Genomic DNA, 18,461 nt, shown 5'->3' on the forward strand with positions numbered 1-18,461 from the left:
ACATTTATTTATACAATATTTCATTAGAATAAGCCATTTCTTGTAACATCGATAAAATTACACACGCAACAGTCTTATCCAATGACTTTATCTGAATATAATCAATGAAATATTTGTTATCCACTGAATTTATTTTCTGAACTACATAAATGTGAAGCAGTATTAATTTGTACTCTACATATAAAGTGAGCTACATTAAAATTGCATTTATTTCATTTACTTTTGTCTTAAACAGCAAGTAAAATCGAGTGCTGACCATTCATCGTACTACCATATGAAAATTCTCCTGTCTGCATATTTGCCCCCCCTCCCCTCCCAATTAGTTTACATAACATTCTACTGTAACCGTGCCAGAAGTCCAATTTGGAAGTATCAGTCTGTAAATTTAATACTGCAGAATCAAATGCTTTAATGTGTACATTTCCAACATCAATCGTTTGCGATGATTGGATTTAAAATCCATCATTTGCACCTGTTCCCGATTAATGCTGCGAAAACTGCCAATACGATGGTAAAAAATCGTTGGACTGATGTTTACGCGAATGCGTGTTTTGCATACAAATACGCGAAGTATACTTAGAGGGAGACGAGGCTAAAAATTCCAGAGGAAAGTTGTCACAATGTTCTTAAAAAAAAAAAAAAAAAAAAAAAAATAGTCTCGCGTTGCAACACGTGCGATGGGTGACATGTACGATGCTCGAAGTTCGAACATATTCTATTTTGCACGTGACATCGCGTGAGATATTGTTTTTGTTTCAAAACAGATTGTAATAACTTGAGTCTGTAATAACTAGCCTCACCTTTCCCTGTTTGTATACGGAGTTATACTACGTGCAAGTATGCATAATACATACACGCATATAGAAAATAAACGCAAGTATGGTAGGTGCTTGTAAACTGTGCAAGTTTCGTCGTCATTATTCAAAGTCATTAGTCTGACGTCTATCGTCATTTTTAACCGACTTCGAAAAGGAGGAGGTTACTCAATTCGACATGTATATTTATTTTTTTTTATTCCGTCTAATAAATTGTTACGGGAAAATTGATACGGAATGAAGTAATATGGAAAATGCAGGCATGCGTAAAAGATGTATGTAAAATATGGAAAAGTGTGTATATTGCTGGAAATGTTTAGTATTGTTGGGAGACAACCTACATGAAAATATTTGGAAACAAAGTGGCTTCGTATGCTAACTGTTGCGATAAATTTTAGATATTATAATTATAATTTTAAATATTATAAATCTTGGCGCCCTAGGTAAAACGCTTTAAATTTGCCTGGCAGCGAATGGGTTAAATACAATGTTGAGGACGGTAAGGTCCAAAACTTATCAAACTTCAAAAGTGAAACCTAATTGGATAACAAACTTTAATAGCTTAATGGAAATATTTCAACGTGCCTACTCAGAATTCCTCTAATTTGCCACTGATTACCACGTATTTGAAGCGACGTTAAATTCACATTTACAAAGAAAAAACACTATAAAGAAACAGAAAAAAAGGAAAGGGGTAGGTGTTAGAGAAGATTTGCTTAGTTCTGTAAGTGATGCTCAAGTTCATTGAACCGAAAGTGACGAAACTTTGGAAGACCTACAAACACGAATGTTTGTATAGGAAGATGATGAGAAACTTAAAGGTAAACAAAAAGTGGGAGATTATGTTTTGATCGAGTCTTATGAAAGAAAAACCAAAGTGCATTACACTGAAAAAGTGAGAAAATATGACACTATAGAACGAGATGACGTAGTAGTATCGTTTCTGGCCAAAAGAACTATGAGGTTTCTTTGCGTGACCGCTATTAGGTGTTGTGGGTTGGGTGATCGAAAAATAAACGGTTTTCAGAAACTTCCTTCGTGAAAATGGAAAGGAATATTAAAACAGATCCAATTGCATTACATTAAGTAATGGCAAAATCACTAGTTTATATTTCTTTCTTTGGAAATATCATTTAAATAAATATTGAAATATCGGTTTTAACTACATATAGTTTATATTTTGTAATATCACAATTACAATCACGATGTGATCCTTTTGTAAAAGTTCTTTCTGAAATCTCACTTTCAAAATAATTGTTAGCAACAAAGGGAAGTCCTCTACGAATTATCTATATTTACAAAATACTGAATGAGAAATACTGAATGAACCGATGCGACCATTTGTCCTTGGCACAGTAATTCACCGTAATTGTGCGGGAAAACGTGAGACGGGTGATATCTCACAATCAGTCTTTCGAAGAAACGTATAATTGTTGGTCGTGTACCATTTGTATTCACTAGTTTTGTCTCACAGCGGTACGGCTGTTGGTAAGGCTTCATTTGTTATACGCAGAATACACGAGAGTCATGCAATACCAAACGGAATTAATCCCTAGGAATGCTCATTAATGTCGATGCGTGTCAATTTCCAATCATTCTGGCTTGGTATCGAGCAGAGATTAAAATCAGTTGGTGTTTCGTATTAATTAAGTGGCATTGTTGACATTTCTTGTAGTATTGATTTAATTTGAACGTCAAGTATAATTGGATCTCAAGAAGCCTATTAGATAAACTGCTATCAGTCTTGAAACATTAATTCAGAATAAGGAAATGCTTCCTCCATTTATTTGTCAATTATCAATGTATATTTCTGCAGGTGTTCTTATTGATAAGAAAGGAAGTCGAGTTGGTGATGAAATACTGTGGTGAACTACTTTTTTGATAATTACTAGAACGATAAAATGATTTAATGGAAATATACCATAGACGTGTACTTTTAAAATAAATAATTTCCTAGTTATCGTGGAATGTGCTTATTTTCCGTTGGAAAATTCAGCTCTCTGTACTTTAAAGAATTTCCAAAATAAATTTAGTTCCTTTAGATCCTTTATTGAAATAAAAATTATGAGGGTAATATTTGTGTAGGCCTACGTACAGAAACAAGTCACTCAAAGAAATTGTTTTACTTGTCTTTTTCGCCAACGTGAAAATAAGTAGCTTTGAGATAAACGCTACATACAAATGGTAACAAATATTTTCGGAAAGCTAGAGCTGCGTCGCGTTACTTTGCCATTCCAGTCTATACAATAAACTTTCTGTTTCTTTGAAAAATTCCTCTAAGGCACATTCTTCTCTCTGCGATCCGATCGAGTCTTGTTTGTACTGTTTAGGTGGTGGCGTTCCTCTCTCCCCGACTATTGTCTGATAATGTTCGTTGAATATTTCACACTGCTGCTCAATAACAATATTCAAAGTTTGCGTTACTTTTACCGTCGAACAATAGGCTTCGTTCAAAATATTAGCGATGAAAGAAGCAGTGATTTCTACTGGTTAGAAGCCACAATTCAAATCTTTTAGAAACAAACGTGATCCTGTCTAGTTGAAACTATCATTTGGATTCTATGTGTCTCTGTATAAACATCTCATCAAAAGATCTTTTCTAGAAATATTGGCAATATTGGCAAACTTTGTATATTTAGCTGAAATACGGGGAGTTAATTATACAGTCAGTGATGTCTAAGTGTCTCTCTGTAGGAACTGTGGAGCGACACGTATGAACAGAGGGATGCGAAATTCCTAGATCTATGTTTACACAGTGCTATTTCATTAATAATAACGAAGATAGTCTTTCGATTTCGCCTTAATTGAATATATTTTGAATCGAAATTTCAAAATGTTATAAAGCAAAATAAGCACGAATAAAGACAGGACCCCGAAGACACAGAAGTAATCTATTCACCCCATTGTACCAAATCTTCCCTTACCAAAAAACACCTTACATCTCAACGATACGCCTAACAATTAAAAGCATTAATTATAATCATGCCTTCGCGACAATTCACCTGTACGAGCCACCCGCGTGCCACTCATCCCTCGCCCTGGCTACAGTCCTTCACCCGTTGCTCGGCACAATAATGACAAGTGAACCCTCGATGGTACGCAACGCGTATCGGCGGAATATCCAATAAACCAGGATGAACAACCGCGCGTCCGTAGGTAACACGGGGCTCAAAGAGGCTGGAAATAGCGGCGGCGTCCAGGGAAGAAATCTTGCCGGTGGTTGGATATAATCGGTACACACGAACCGCGATCGGGGGCGGCACGTACGATTACCTCGCCGGGATCGGCACTGGCACGGTTAGCCGAGCTTCGAAGTCCTCTCTCTCTCCGTCATCTTGAGTCCTTCGAGCGTGAACGGAAATACCCATCGGCGTGTACCGGAAGCTCACGGCAAAGTCCTCCACCCCTTTGCCCTCCGTTTTAGAAAAGGGATCCCTGTAGCGATTTCTGCGGTAGCGTGACAAGAGTAGCCAACACCGCGGAAAGAGGAGGAGGGGAGTAGGGTAAAAAAAAAAAGAAACGCGACGAGGGCAGGGGTTGGGAAAGGCCTGTGGAACGCGAAGGGATGGAAGAGGATGGCAGATAAAAGGGTAGGAAGAGAAACCGGTCGGTCTAAGGGGGGTGGGTTCGATTCGCTGGTGGCAGAACCGGAGAGGAGAACAGTGTGGTCGGAGGAGAGGGGTGACATTATATTTGCGCAGAGCTGTCCGATAGGGCGCAGTATCGTCGCGACCGCCGTCGCGTGCACGTCGATTTTTCGTGCTTTTACTACGTGTTTAGACCCGCGAGTGCGTCTGCACCGAGAACGTCGCTTTCACTCCTCGTTGGCCGTACCTTGGCCAGCTTACTCTACTAGTTCTCTCGTTCTTTCCCTCTCTCGTCTACTCTCTCTTTCTCTCTGTTTACCCGCCTCTGTTCGTCTATATCTGTACTCTTTTTTTTTTCACGGTGTCACCAAACGTTTCCAACGTTTATACCACCCCCGGATTCCCGATTTTCTACCGTGCTCCGTTTCGCATAACTACCGTGTCTCGCGATCCGTGTTTATCGCGAATAACGAAAACAAAACAAAAAAAAAACAACAACACGGAGGAGTCCGCGAAGTGTCGACGGCCCGAAGAGTGAGTAGAATAGTGTTGTTTTGCGTGATCGTTGGTGTGGTTTCGTTCCTGCTTGCACTGCCTTGCGCGAAGGATCTTCGTTTTCTACCCTTTAAATTCTCGCACCACTTGCATGGCCCACTCCCACGAGCCTCCCCTCCGATCGAGTGACTTTCGATTTTCACGCAACGCGACGCGATCTCTCGCGCTATTTGGATGGATAACGCCGTGACTGGATCGACCTGGCCCACGAATGATTGCCGGTAATTGCCGTGGGATTGTCAGGTTCTCGTTGGATCTCGAGTATCGAGCGTTTCGACGGAGTAACAAGATCGGTGGACTGAATGCACTCGTTTCGCCACCGACGCCGTGATAATAGAGGGTGAATCACCGTCCGAGCAAATGCTAGGACCTTTGCCGAATGCGCAATATTAGTTGACATTCTCGCGTTGCGTGAAAAGTCACCGGAATAGAGACCAAAACTGATTTCGGAGCGCGGAGCCGCCGATGGGACAGAACCAGGTATGCAATCTCGCGATCCGCCTATATGTTGTATCGTGCACCTTTTCTTTTTTTGCTGTACTCTGGGATGGGGATTGCCCTTCGAATGTAATTTGCTTTTGAAGGATAATCTGGCTGATAGGAGAACGTATAGGAGGTAGTTGGATTTAATGGACCTAAACAAACTTCTGAAAGGACGAATTTATGATTCATGTTCATGCATTACGATTCTTGCTAAAGAATATACGATTGAACGTGTTTATTAGAAATTTTCCAATGTTCGTGCTTTGACGTTATAATTCTGAGAATATAGTTATCCTGTCGGTAGGATATGTAACCTCGCGAATTGGCATAACAATAATATTGAATTCTTTGATGGATCCATTGCCTCTCGTCAATCTACACCGCAAAAGATTGTCAGTAGACCAGAATTTCGTTTGAAGGATAATTCGGCCGATAGGAAAACAGTAGTTGATCTAACGAACCTGAACAAACTTCTGAAAGGACAAATTTCCAACCCACATCTGCTAACTAAAATATGTTTGACCGTGTTTATTAGACAGATTAGAAATTTTCCGATTGTCCACGCCTCGACGTTATAATTCAACGATAGAGCATAGTGATTCTATCAGCAACAATATTGACTTCTTTGATGGATCTATTACCTCTTACCAATCTACTCCGGGTAAGATCATGTTAATAGACTCGAGGAAATTATAGCTATCGTGCAAACGAGTAGTGGTATATGTATTGTACCACTTGTAACAGCCTCGTAACTTTACATCCCCTATTAGTGGGTTACTCGAGTTTGTAGCAACAAATTATTTTCCCCTACCCATTAATTCGTGAGAGCAATAGGAATGATATTAAATTGAGATTTTCTATTAACGAATGAATTGTTTATTTCTATGACGTGGTTTTAAACACAAAATTTTGTTTGACTAGAACAATACAACACTAATAATAAGACACAAATTAAAATACAAAATGTACATATTTCTGTACGCACATGGTTTGAAAAGTTATGCTCCTTTTATTTGGCGATGGTGAGAATAGTATTTATTGAGAATTATTGTACTATAGAACAGCTAGCTTTAGTTTTACTTTAATTATTTCTTAAAGTATATTAAAGCTTAAAGGGTGTTTCGAAGAAGTAGGTCGAAATGTCACCTGGTCGCGTGAACAAACAATTCATCCATTAATACAACATCTCCATTTATTATTCCAATTGCTTCAATACATCAACGAAGAGAGAAAAATAGCTTTCTACGAAAATTACGTTGGATTCAATTTTAGAATTGTTTTAAGAGTTAATAACTTTTTAGCGACAACATGTTAAACATATTCAAACAACATATTCCCTCGTTGGAAAATATCATTAATGTTTCTTTTATTTATTCATACTTGTTTCTTTCATGAAATGATGTTTTGTTTCTTTTATTCGGAATTACTACATAAATGATCATTGCTCTCAATTCGATTAAATTCATTATCGAATATTCTTGGTATTTCCATTGCCTTGCATACAGATTATCCCAGATTACACAAATTTGTCACGAACAATTTTCACATTTTATAGAGTATTTAAAATCGAATAAGTGTATCATTCTCAGAAACTCCTTTGAAATGATTGCATTAGGAGTTTAGCGCGCGCTTTGAAAGGAATGAAAGGTAAAGAATATGGTGGTTATAGCTTCTATGAAAAATTGTTCAGAAATAAGCTGATAAAGATAAGTTGTGGCATTGCGAGTGTGGTATAAGCCTACATAGAAGGAATTCGATTTCCGCGTTATTGTGATGCCATTGTGCATGAGCTATCTCTTTATCCAACTTTGAGTCCATTCTGCCATTGTCCAATTCTGTACTTGACAATATGAACCGTAACAGTCAGTCAGTGCGAAAATACGTTTTTGCCGTAACGCTTAAATCGTATGACCCATTAACGGAGAAGCAATGAAATGCTAATGAAGTTCTTGGAGCAATTTTCATCGTTTTTATTGGTTACTCGTTGCTTTCAAATGAAATTAAAGATACTGTCGGTATTTAGTTCGATCATGGTTTTCGTGCTTGTTCTAAAAAAAAGAAACAAAAATAATAAAATAATTTGTAATTAATTTACAAATTGGTAGGAAATTGTATAGGAAATGTTTTAACTGTAATCAATCTCGCATGATGTCACAAACAATTTGTGTATTTACTTTAATTAGATGAAAGTGGATATATATGGTAGATTAAAAAATAAAATTTTGGAAAAGGAATAATAATTAATAGTGGTATTAAACAAATAAACTGCAAATTATATTGATTCTGTCTGTTGATTTAATCTGCAGTAATAAGAGTATTTACATACAGTTTAATTGAAAAATTTATTTACTTTCAGTTAACGGTGAATACGTTTGCGCATTGGTTTAATAAACTACGGATAAAAAGTTTTATTTGAAAAATATGAAACAATTTAAATTCAATTAAAAATTCATAAGCGTTTTCGGTACAGTTTATTGGAAAACTGATTTTTAAATTAATTAAATTAATAGTAATTTAATTCTAGCCACTCAAAGTACGTAAGCACGAAAATTTGAAGACTATTTAATGCAAACATTGAAAATTCTGTTGAAAAGTTAGATATGTTAGGCATTAACATTATCCTTTTAATATTTAATATACATTAAGCAACGGATAGTAGTAATGTTATCAAGGGCAACTGCTCATGTCCTTGTAATTATGAATCTATTTTAGTGATCACCGAACGTTTCACGGTGCGAAAATCGTTAAGCTGCTTTAGCTCGCCTGACACCATCCCGTTTTCTTTCACTTGAACAAATTTACACGCATAATGAATTCCCATAAAATATTTTATTAAATGGCGCGAAAATATGTAGTATGAATTACAGAATGTGGAAGCTCGTAAAAACTCGTGAAGTGCAATTATCATATAAAGGGGCTCATGTTTCGCAATTGAACACGCTTAAAATCACGTTAGCGTAATGAAAATATTGCCTTTTCATGAAACTTACCGCAGTTTACAAATAACGCTAACGTAAGAACGAGAAAAATAATATTGCGATAGCTTTTGAAATTCTGTATAACGTTAAAGTTATATTTATAGTAAATCAAGTGATTGTTAATAGTACTATAGGCAGAGTAAATAATGTTAAAGCACCAGAAGTAATTTTTTGTTAAATACAAGGAAAAACTCATGTAGAAAATCTTTTTAAACATTCCTTTAAAGTGGCCATATTCATACATTCGTTTTTCGAATTTAATTTATAATACACATAAAAACAATTGAACGCTTTAACGAATTTGATCATTCCGGTCTAACTAAGAGTACCAGTTTACTTCTTAATTAAAAATAAAGCTTACTTTGACCTTATTTTCATACCATTGTATCCATGGACGCATAGAGAACACGTTTGTAATTCCGTTAATAACACTTCCCCAAGGAAGGAATTATGGGCTGGTAACACGCAATACTTTTACCAAGAAAGCCATTCGAAACAGAGGTATTAGTGAATTAGAGGCGTTTTCAGAAAGTACTTGGGACCGATGATATTTTAATTCATTTCAAATTCGTGACAGTTCGTAAGAGTAAAAAGGTATTCTTTTTTTCTGAGTATCTTTTATTCCTATAATCAATGTTCCTGCGCTTAATTAATTAAATTAATTTTGAGTACATTTCGACGAGGGAACAGTATTTTAACGGCACGGAGGCTGATTAGCTTCGTTTGTAATACGATAAATGCGGATTTACAAATTTCCTTTCATGCCACAGATTTATTAAAAATCGGTCGAGCTCGTTTGCAAGCGGTCGAGCAGTATTTATTACGTTGGAAAATTATTTAAAATACCCGGAAGCGAAAATTTCGCCTGCGGGTTCGATATCTTTTTTTCAACGTATCCGCATAGAATATTATTTGCTCAAAGTTAGCTAAATTACTCTAAAGAGGTTAGAAGAAAAAAATCTTTTTTTTTCATAATATGGTAATAGCCTCACTGTCAGTCAAACGCCAAACTTTTTTTCAACTTTGTTAACTCGTGCGTAGCGGGGAGCCACAAGAAAACGAATTAATTAAAACTGCCGATATCTGGACGCACAGAAATTCATTTTGTAGCTCATTGATAATAGCTGTGTTGGTTATTTAAAACCAATACGTCGATTAACAAATCACGCCATTAATGCTATCGGCAATTTACAACTGTTTCACAACGACTAACGACTTATTGAGTTAAAGATTTTTTTAATTAATAGAGACGGAAGTACGTTGAAAATGAGAATGGTTTGATTTTTTATGAAATATCACAAGGTTTGAATAAATATTGCGTAAAATCATAAGTGGCAGTATTTTGATAAATCAAAACGTTTGTACAAAAAGGTGATCTTATTTGTGTCGGTGCGATTTATAACAATTTTTATTCAAACCTAGTGAGAATTTGTTAAAAACTGAATTTTTATCAAATGCGATATCGTTTTATTATTTATTTTTGAATAGGTAATAAAATGTTTTCTAATTTTTCATTGATGCTAATAATTTAGTTCTCGATCAATCAGAAATGGTATCGGCAATGTCTATTGGAAATAAGAATAAGAACATACAATTATTTACTATAAGAAATGTTTGCTTCCCGTTAAAATGCTGACTAACAATTACGCAACAGTTGCAATGTCAAAGTGGTGTAGAGGTGATAAGTGATGAAACTACAAGTTGATTATATAATATTAGGTGAACCGGAAAATAATGTCGTTTTTGCAATTTTAAATACTTGTTTATCATTCATAAGCTCATTGATTTTTATCAATCTGGCATTGACAATTCGCACACTAGATGGCAAAACGCTGTTGATAACGGGAGCGATTATACAATTAACAATTAGAAATAGAAATTTATAAAAAATTTGTTTGAATTTAATGTAAAAGAGACGACACAACTTTCCAGTCCACCTAATACTTGATGTAGTTAATTGGCTGTCTGTTACCTGTTACAATAATTGCACCAAGATTATATTATATACATGTTAAATTCACTTTTCAATCTTTAGATTCTTTTCATTTTCACCATTTTCCTTCCAAACAATTAATTTTAATATTTATAATATTTATTAAATCTTATTATTCACTAGAAATGAGTTTTCACGTATACACTTGGACTAACGATTTGATTTAGATTTTTCGCGTTAAACAACATTTTTACTTGATACCATTGTTAAAAATCTAATAGAGTGAGATCGGTGAAACGGACTGGCCACTCCATAGTTGCCTGTTATCCGATTCAACGTTGAACAAAACTGATATCCAATACTGTGCTCGCAGTTCTACAGTCACATGTCATCCGGTTAAAACCGCAGGCAGTCTTTAATATTTCGTGCAATATCACTGAAAAAGTTCTGATCTAATATTGTGGAGGAACGCAGAATAGTTTTTCCTGTTGGTATTCATTACAGAAAATAACGGCGTACGATGCTTGATACTTCAAACATTGATGTCAAAAAATAATGAAAAAAGAAAACGCGATATTTCAAAGTATTCCGTGTGAGATGAAGTGGAGGAATTACCAAATGTACTTTGAAACTTGCTTAATCTATTTTCAAAGGTACAGAAACATAACATAAATTCTTTGTTTGTAAAAAAAACATTATCCGAAGAAACGCTTGATACATGGACTCGTAATGTGGTTTCGTCCTTTAATTATATATTTTCGTTTAAATATTTGAAATCGGCAAAGTGCAACTGATCGATCAAGGTTGAAATATTAACTTTGACCTGATTCTTCAAAGTTAGTAAAAGCTTCGTATCGCAAAATTATACTCACACTGCTGTGTAGGCGTTTAAACGTGGAGTGGTAACTACATAAAACCACGGCCGCGCGCACACACATGTGTGCCACTCACCCTCCTTATTTTCCGCTTGTAGGACATTTTGTTGACAGCCTGTCTATGGCATTACGCCGACCATCTAATGTCGGGATAACTGAATCGAGGACGAAAACGAGTTTATCAGTGCTAATATGCAGTGGAGCATTATACCGTCGTGACGTACATGTAAGGTAGAATACCATTTGGGGGCCACGTACAAAGAGACAATTGAATAAAAAGCATTTTCGAAATTCAATCTCATTTTATTTCGGTAACAAAACAAAATTATTTAGTTTGGCTTGGTAAATTATTTATCAGTTTCGTTAAACAATTTTTTAGATACATATTATCGAGAAATTACTGAGCTTTCCTTATCCAATGGAATAGTTAATATAATTGTCGATTCGCAGAGGTGACTTTCCTTCTGATGTGTTCAAAATAGGAACTGATAAACAAATTATTTTATTAATACCATTCTAGGAAATGTCGATACTCTACTCGATACTTTAAAAGGGGTGAATTGGATGTTTTGATCCGTTGCAAAATGTATTTTTACAAAACCAATAGTAGTATTAATATTCTTTAAATTAATAATGCAATTACTGTATCCTCTTGGTGATTGAAATTTATAAACGTAACAAAATAATTAAAAATACTTTGGTGTGCTTTGACACATTTATTCATTTCTACTGACTCTCTTATTCTCTATAATTTTTCATTAGATGTCTGTATTATAGGAGCCAAAGACATTGTATTTGCTCTCGCAGAGGACGATTACGTCAGTCAACCATTTTCCTCTTTTAATGTGAACTCTTTTATATAATTTAATTTTTTTCTTCTATTTGCCTCATTAACGGCTTTTTTCAAACGGAACGCCCATTATAACCATATTATTTTTAGTACTCGACCAATTCTTCGTGGATTTCCACGTTTTTCATGTGTGTATAACAGTTCTGTAGTTAACTGATTTTTCTGTATTAAAATCGTTCAGTCCTCTCTAACGTTGGATATAGGTAGAATTATTTTTTGAACATCAAAGTAGAACAGATTCTTTTGTTTAAAGCTTATAACGAAGTCCGTTATAGATCCTTTTTTACTTTACTCTGTGATGAACTACGTGTGGCCATTATCGAAACTAGTATTTCGTTAATATTCACTTTTCGATGACATTTCATTCCTCAAATAGACACAGACATTGATAATATTAATGATTAGTTCAAACTTAACAAAACGTCATGGTGGAAGTTCTGTCACATTCAGTTTATAAACTTTGAACTAAAAAAATAAAAATTTACCAACAAATTTTCATTTCTTCCAAAATATGTTTTTACTCTTGACGATTGAAATTTATAAATGTAACAAAATAATTAAAATATAAAATTATTATATTTAAAACTGTTAAATAAGAATATTTAAAGTTATAGATACTAAGATGCAACCACTTTCTTGTCTTTGAATATTTTTGAAAATACACAATAAGATTCCGTTTCGGCACCGTATTTTCATTGTGTAAATATAACATCAATTCCCCTACAATTGCAATAAAATAAACGGATTCCGCATCCATCACGTTGGACCTTATTCACGTCTTGCTTTTATTATTCGAATTGTTGCTCAGTTTTCAAGTATGTACTCCACGATTTAACCTGTCATGTTCTGCTGTTCGTCTGCTTTCTATCGTAAATTTCTACCTCTCTGCTTTATTCAGGTTATATTAGGGTTGTACGTTTCGCTGTATTTTTTACTCCCTTTTCTTCTCTTAGGTATGACCAGTGCATACCACTTTCATAAGTATTGCTTGTTTATTTATTCATTTATGTATCGATTCACAAACTTAATTAGCATAACGTAGTCTTATAATACAGACATCAACTGATGTTCCGCGTGACTGGCATAACAGGAACAGCATAAATCGATACATAAGTAATTGTGATAATTAGGCTATGGATGTATATGCAAGTTCATGTTTTCATAGATATAGGAAAAATAATCGAAACCTAGATGAAAGTATGTCTTATCTTTTAAATGGTATAACATGTAGGTAATTGAACAATAACAAAAACTTATTGGTAGATTTATTGTTATTATCTACTTGGATATATATCAGATTCCTAAGTTTCGTGATTTAGGTATTCTTGAGCTTATCTAAGTATCAACCTTAAGCTGACAGAACCCTAAGACACTTCAAATTGTTTCGTCAGACTTTAAGGATTATCCCTCCCTTACGATGTTACATAATACATTGGTTAGATCTTGCGTATCTAAATCATACTTCCATGTTATGTCATCTCGTAAGTCCAAATGCCATGTTTAATATAATATAATATTATTTTACATGAACACAACATTGCTTGAAATAATTGAACCAAAACTCTCTCGATATTTTTAACGTGTAACATGAAATGCTCAATATTAACATTTGATTATAATTTTCATGAAATAAATCATAAAAAATGCTCCAGACTCCCGAATATGAATTTGTAGTTTATAAGTTGAGGTACTTGCAATCTTATAAATAAGGGCAGGATCATTAGAAATGCTGCAAAATAGTTAGTAAACAATCGTGGGATCGAATCGTTCTATCGTTTTCATAATAATTTAAGCAAATTTTGAGGATAACCCTAAAACATCTTTGCGGTGTTTGGCGTGGATGGAAAGACAAGCAAAACTTGCTCGGCACTCGACGCAATAAAGGGGGATTTACTCGTGGATGTTCTAAAACGAGGGGTGTCAAGGAATTTATGAAGAAAAAACCACTCGATCGATTGTTTAAAATTTTGTCTCGCTCTTTTACCAACTATAGAGGAATGCCTAGAAATTATCTTGCGATAATGCAATTTGTATATTTTTAGAAAACATTTTTGAAAGAGGTGCATCTGAGAATAATAATTTTGTTTGATAGAAATGATTGCCAGTATTACATAATATCTGGAACAAAAATATTAACGAGATTTAATCGAGCATAAGATTGATTATTATTAGCTGGAATAAATCTAAAAATTCATAAAATTCTGTAATTTTTATACGAAAAAGAAGGAAAATCTCCAACTTTTTTTTATATTAATAATAACAGTGTGAGATGTTAAAATACCTCTTGCACGTAAATATTTTCTATAAGAGTAAAAACGTTAAGACGAGAAGTATTCGAGAAAAACTGCTTTAAAGCTCTTGATCTTTACTCTTTGCCACCGCAGACTATCTTTCAAACTCCCATAACTCCTCGAGCCAAGTTTTATCAGAGCATTCTTAAGTCTACGACCTGTAAGGAAATTCGAAAAGAAGCCAATGATTTGACCGCGTAAAACTCTTTGAGGCGCTCGAAGAAAAAGGGAGAATCATTGGAAACGGTAGCCCGTCGCAAAGAGGGTAATTTCATGCCTTTGGAGATCTATTTCAAAGAAATTATGCTTACTCGCGAGTTTGGAAGCGTAGGCGTAGCCAACGAATGAAAGGGGACGGCGAAGTTGACTGATTTAATTTTCTAAATATTCATAGAACCCCATGTCCCTCTGGCAAACGACGAAGCCTGCCAGCGACTCGGAACACCATAAATATTCTATGTTGCTCCATCGTAACTTGAAACGAGAGACGAATACGGAATATCTCGTGTGGCAGCTTCGCACCTAGTATACGTGGCGAACGTAACGAAATATTAAGTTATGTAATTACCCATGTAAATTAAACTTTCCTTTCTCCTGGACGAATGAGCAATTCCCAAGATTATTCGACGCGTACCGTATTAACCAGGCGCCTGATCGGATGGATTAATTTTGGTAATAAACGACGAATCTCTGTGAGACGCGTAACAGTCACTCGCTCATAGCTTTTTAATTTATTTAGGGGTTGAATGCTACGTCAGACCGATCGTACAATTTCAATTATGATGTGCGTCCTGAGGAGTGCTTTGAGATTTTGTTTTGCAATAGTAAATTACACCTTTTTTCAGTGAATATAAACTAACATATTATATGAGGATAAGAGATACGGTTTAGTTGAAATGTTGTTTTGAAATTTTATTTATTCACGTTCTAATTATCGAGACACTTTTTGATAACCGTCATTTTAAAAACAGTTGAAAGCTCTAGGTAAATGCTATACTTTGCTCCACATTAAAATATAAGATAGTAGAGAATTATATAAATTACAGGCATGACCTTTTATCACTTTTAAACAATAATTTATATCACGTATAATTTTATTAATGTAGACTTTCGTTTAAAATGAAAACATCGGGTATATATCATTGTGCCATTTGCGTTTTATTAAAAAATAAAATCCTCAAGGCTCTTTGTAACCTACATCGAGATTAATTAAAGTTTCTTCTGAGCCTTCATATTTTTTGCAAAATTGTACGTGGGTTGTTGTAACCATCTCTCAGATTCTGTAAATAGATAGAATTTTACAGGAAACATAGTTTCATAAAATTTATTTTTATTTAAAGATGATTTTCATTTAGCGAATAGTGTAAATATTCCTTAACACTTCACTACTAGAAGATATCTCGAGTTCTTAGCGCAGAAGAAGTACATCATGGGTGTCCACGGAGTAGTCGATTACTTGAAAAGGTTATAGGAGGCACAGAGATGTATATCACTCGAAAGAGCATAGAGGAAACTTTCATCAAATATACTATAATATATTCCATTTTGGATTGTTACGTATTGGAGTGACTGGGAAACAGGGAATATTATTCTTCACGTAATGCGACAATGGAGACGGAACAGAGGGATAGTGGAGAGCAAGGTCATCAATGATTCAATGGCATTCTGAATTTTCTCGGTGGATTCCAAAAAGTACAGGAACAGTGCACCGTGTAAATGTTTCGCGTTGAATTCGAAATGGAATACGAGAGGACATTTACGCATGGAATTTTGAGAAACGTTTTGGAACTGGGGAAAGAAATGATTTAAAACGCAGCGAATGACCAACGAATCAGGGACCACTCTGGATTTCTTAAAAGGTCCATTTTTTAAGTAAAATTAAAGAGGATACTCTTTTTCTTTGGACCAGTTTCGAGGGAACTTTCATGATTTGTTTGCAGCCAAAATACTTGACATAAAATTTTGAATTGTAGTACATTTATTTATACATTCTGTATAGAAGATTCTCTAAAATTGTCAACTGTTCTGCTGAATTTGTCTAGAAGTCACCTGGTAGTCTGAGCCAATGTAACCTTAAATATAATTTGCTAGAAATTTTTTAACGGCCTCAAGAAATCTATTTTTTTTAAACCAGAAGAAAACGAGTACCCCCTTTTATGCTCGGTATTTATTAAGATTAATTATTAAGCTGATACCGTAACATATATTACGATTTCTATATGTTTAATTCGTGGGATCAATCTGAAAGCTGTTAAAATCTTTGTTCGAATGCCACAATTATTCCAATACTTATTAAATCATTCAACCTATCCAAACAACCATGTCAGGAAATGCAATGTTTGCATTCGAATGGTCTGGAATAAATTTTGTGCAACAGGAAATGAAACTGTAGATATTCGCCATCACGGCTAACCCGTCACTTCTCATGGCCGACATCTAACCAACAGTGGATCGATTCGATATCCGACGTCTTTTGGGGAAACTAATCTTCTTCCCAGATTACCAAGTGATAATTATTTCATAATTTTCAAATTTCATCAACGTTCATGTTCTCTGAGGGGTAATGGGATAGAGCGGGAGGGGCGAGGTGTTAAAGGGAAAAGAATAGATGATTTAAAAAATTATAAACTATATATTTCGATTGATGTTGTTACACCAATATTTATATGTATGTTTCTGATTCTCATTATCGTTACAGTTACAGTACGAAGATTCTGGATTGAAACATTATATGCATTCGACGCATAATCCTCCCCCGTTCTCCGGGATTGTGTAACATCCCCTAGGGATTGCGCCCCTCATTCTGGGAAACGTTATTTTAAATGCATGTAACCTCTGTTCGTTCCGCGGACTTCCAATACCTGTAAATGCTGCACTGAAACTTTTTCTAAAAAAACGTTTATTATTACTTTGATATTGGAATATTTTTCTTTGTAGTGAGCGTTCTATTAGATTTTCAGAGATACCACTAATTCTTAGGAATTGTTACAATATAGATAATGTCTATTTTATACACATTTCTAGTACGAAATGGAACCATCAGAAATTTAACACCTTAACTGCCAAGATTAACAATTGTGAAAATGTCTGTGAGACTAAAATATTGTTTCTGTGCAATTAGACATTATATAGTTTACCATTTGCAATAGTACTTATTTTTACAACCCGTTTCAAATGTACCAGTTCTACCCAGATTTGCTTTCATTAACATTCTCACCTTTGAAATTAATTTATTTGTTTTCCTAGTGAAAATCCTTGTCATCCATACATGGTCATAAAGTACAGGTTTATTTCGATAATTGGACTTGTAATCTGAAGAGGTTACTATTGAGGTAAACAAATACTGAAATCCTTTAAAATATAGTGTGCTGTAATCGTTATCGATAGCTACTTGTAGGATTAACTCTGAATTAACAGTAACATTATCCGAAGACTCGATATCGATACAAATCGGCAAGTGGTATAAACTTTAGACCGGTGATGCAAGTAGAAAAATTACCCATCGTTACCTGAACATTCCCAGCAATAAGTACCACAATCGATGAATTTGCACAGGTGGACCAATCGTAGGATTGGAATGAAACGATAGTGCAAGTACAATGTTAAGTACACTGGTCGAGTTTTATTAATATCGAGCCTTCCAATTGGAATGAGATACTAGCGAAGGTACGAGAATGATCCGTTTTTCAATCTACTCGTTTCTAGTAATAATTGCTGCGATCGATGGATTGGCACAGGAGGATCAATTGCACAGCTTGCGCGTTCCCATGATTTAAAGCCTTTAGATTTTCTTGCGAATGGAATAAAGATATTTTCATTTGCTCTGTAGGATCCACAGAATAAATTGTACATTAAGTATTAGATTGTTCCAATAAATAAAAGCCTAGAGGATTTTTGTTATAGTACTATTGCAGTAATATCTGAACTGAAACTTCAATGAATCGAAATGAACTTTACTTGGACAAATATTAGGGAAAGCTATATTTAAAAAATTCCAGACTTTGTATACCTTTGAAATTCTTTGAACGTGATGTTTCACTTAAAAGTTGTTAATATTTAACTTTCAAAACGGTTGAGTAGAAGCCCTTTCTTCG

The 18,461-nt window shown here is 34.8% G+C and overlaps 1 protein-coding gene across 3 annotated transcripts in view; it reads left to right on the forward strand.

The window, feature by feature from the left end:
• Positions 1–2,869: 2,869 nt before the first annotated feature.
• Positions 2,870–18,461, forward strand: part of LOC128876089 (1-phosphatidylinositol 4,5-bisphosphate phosphodiesterase epsilon-1-like) — a 126,032-nt gene continuing 110,440 nt past the window's right edge. Inside the window, exon 1 of one of the 3 annotated variants that reach the window (XM_054122173.1) lies at positions 2,870–4,936. The gene's annotated coding sequence lies outside the window, so the exon portion shown is untranslated. Of the gene's footprint in view, positions 5,438–18,461 lie in introns of all 3 variants that reach the window. The other 2 variants (XM_054122172.1, XM_054122171.1) reach the window with 2 other exon arrangements.

The sequence above is a fragment of the Hylaeus volcanicus genome, chromosome 5 (genome assembly GCF_026283585.1).
Source record: "Hylaeus volcanicus isolate JK05 chromosome 5, UHH_iyHylVolc1.0_haploid, whole genome shotgun sequence".
Lineage (NCBI taxonomy): Eukaryota > Metazoa > Arthropoda > Insecta > Hymenoptera > Colletidae > Hylaeus > Hylaeus volcanicus.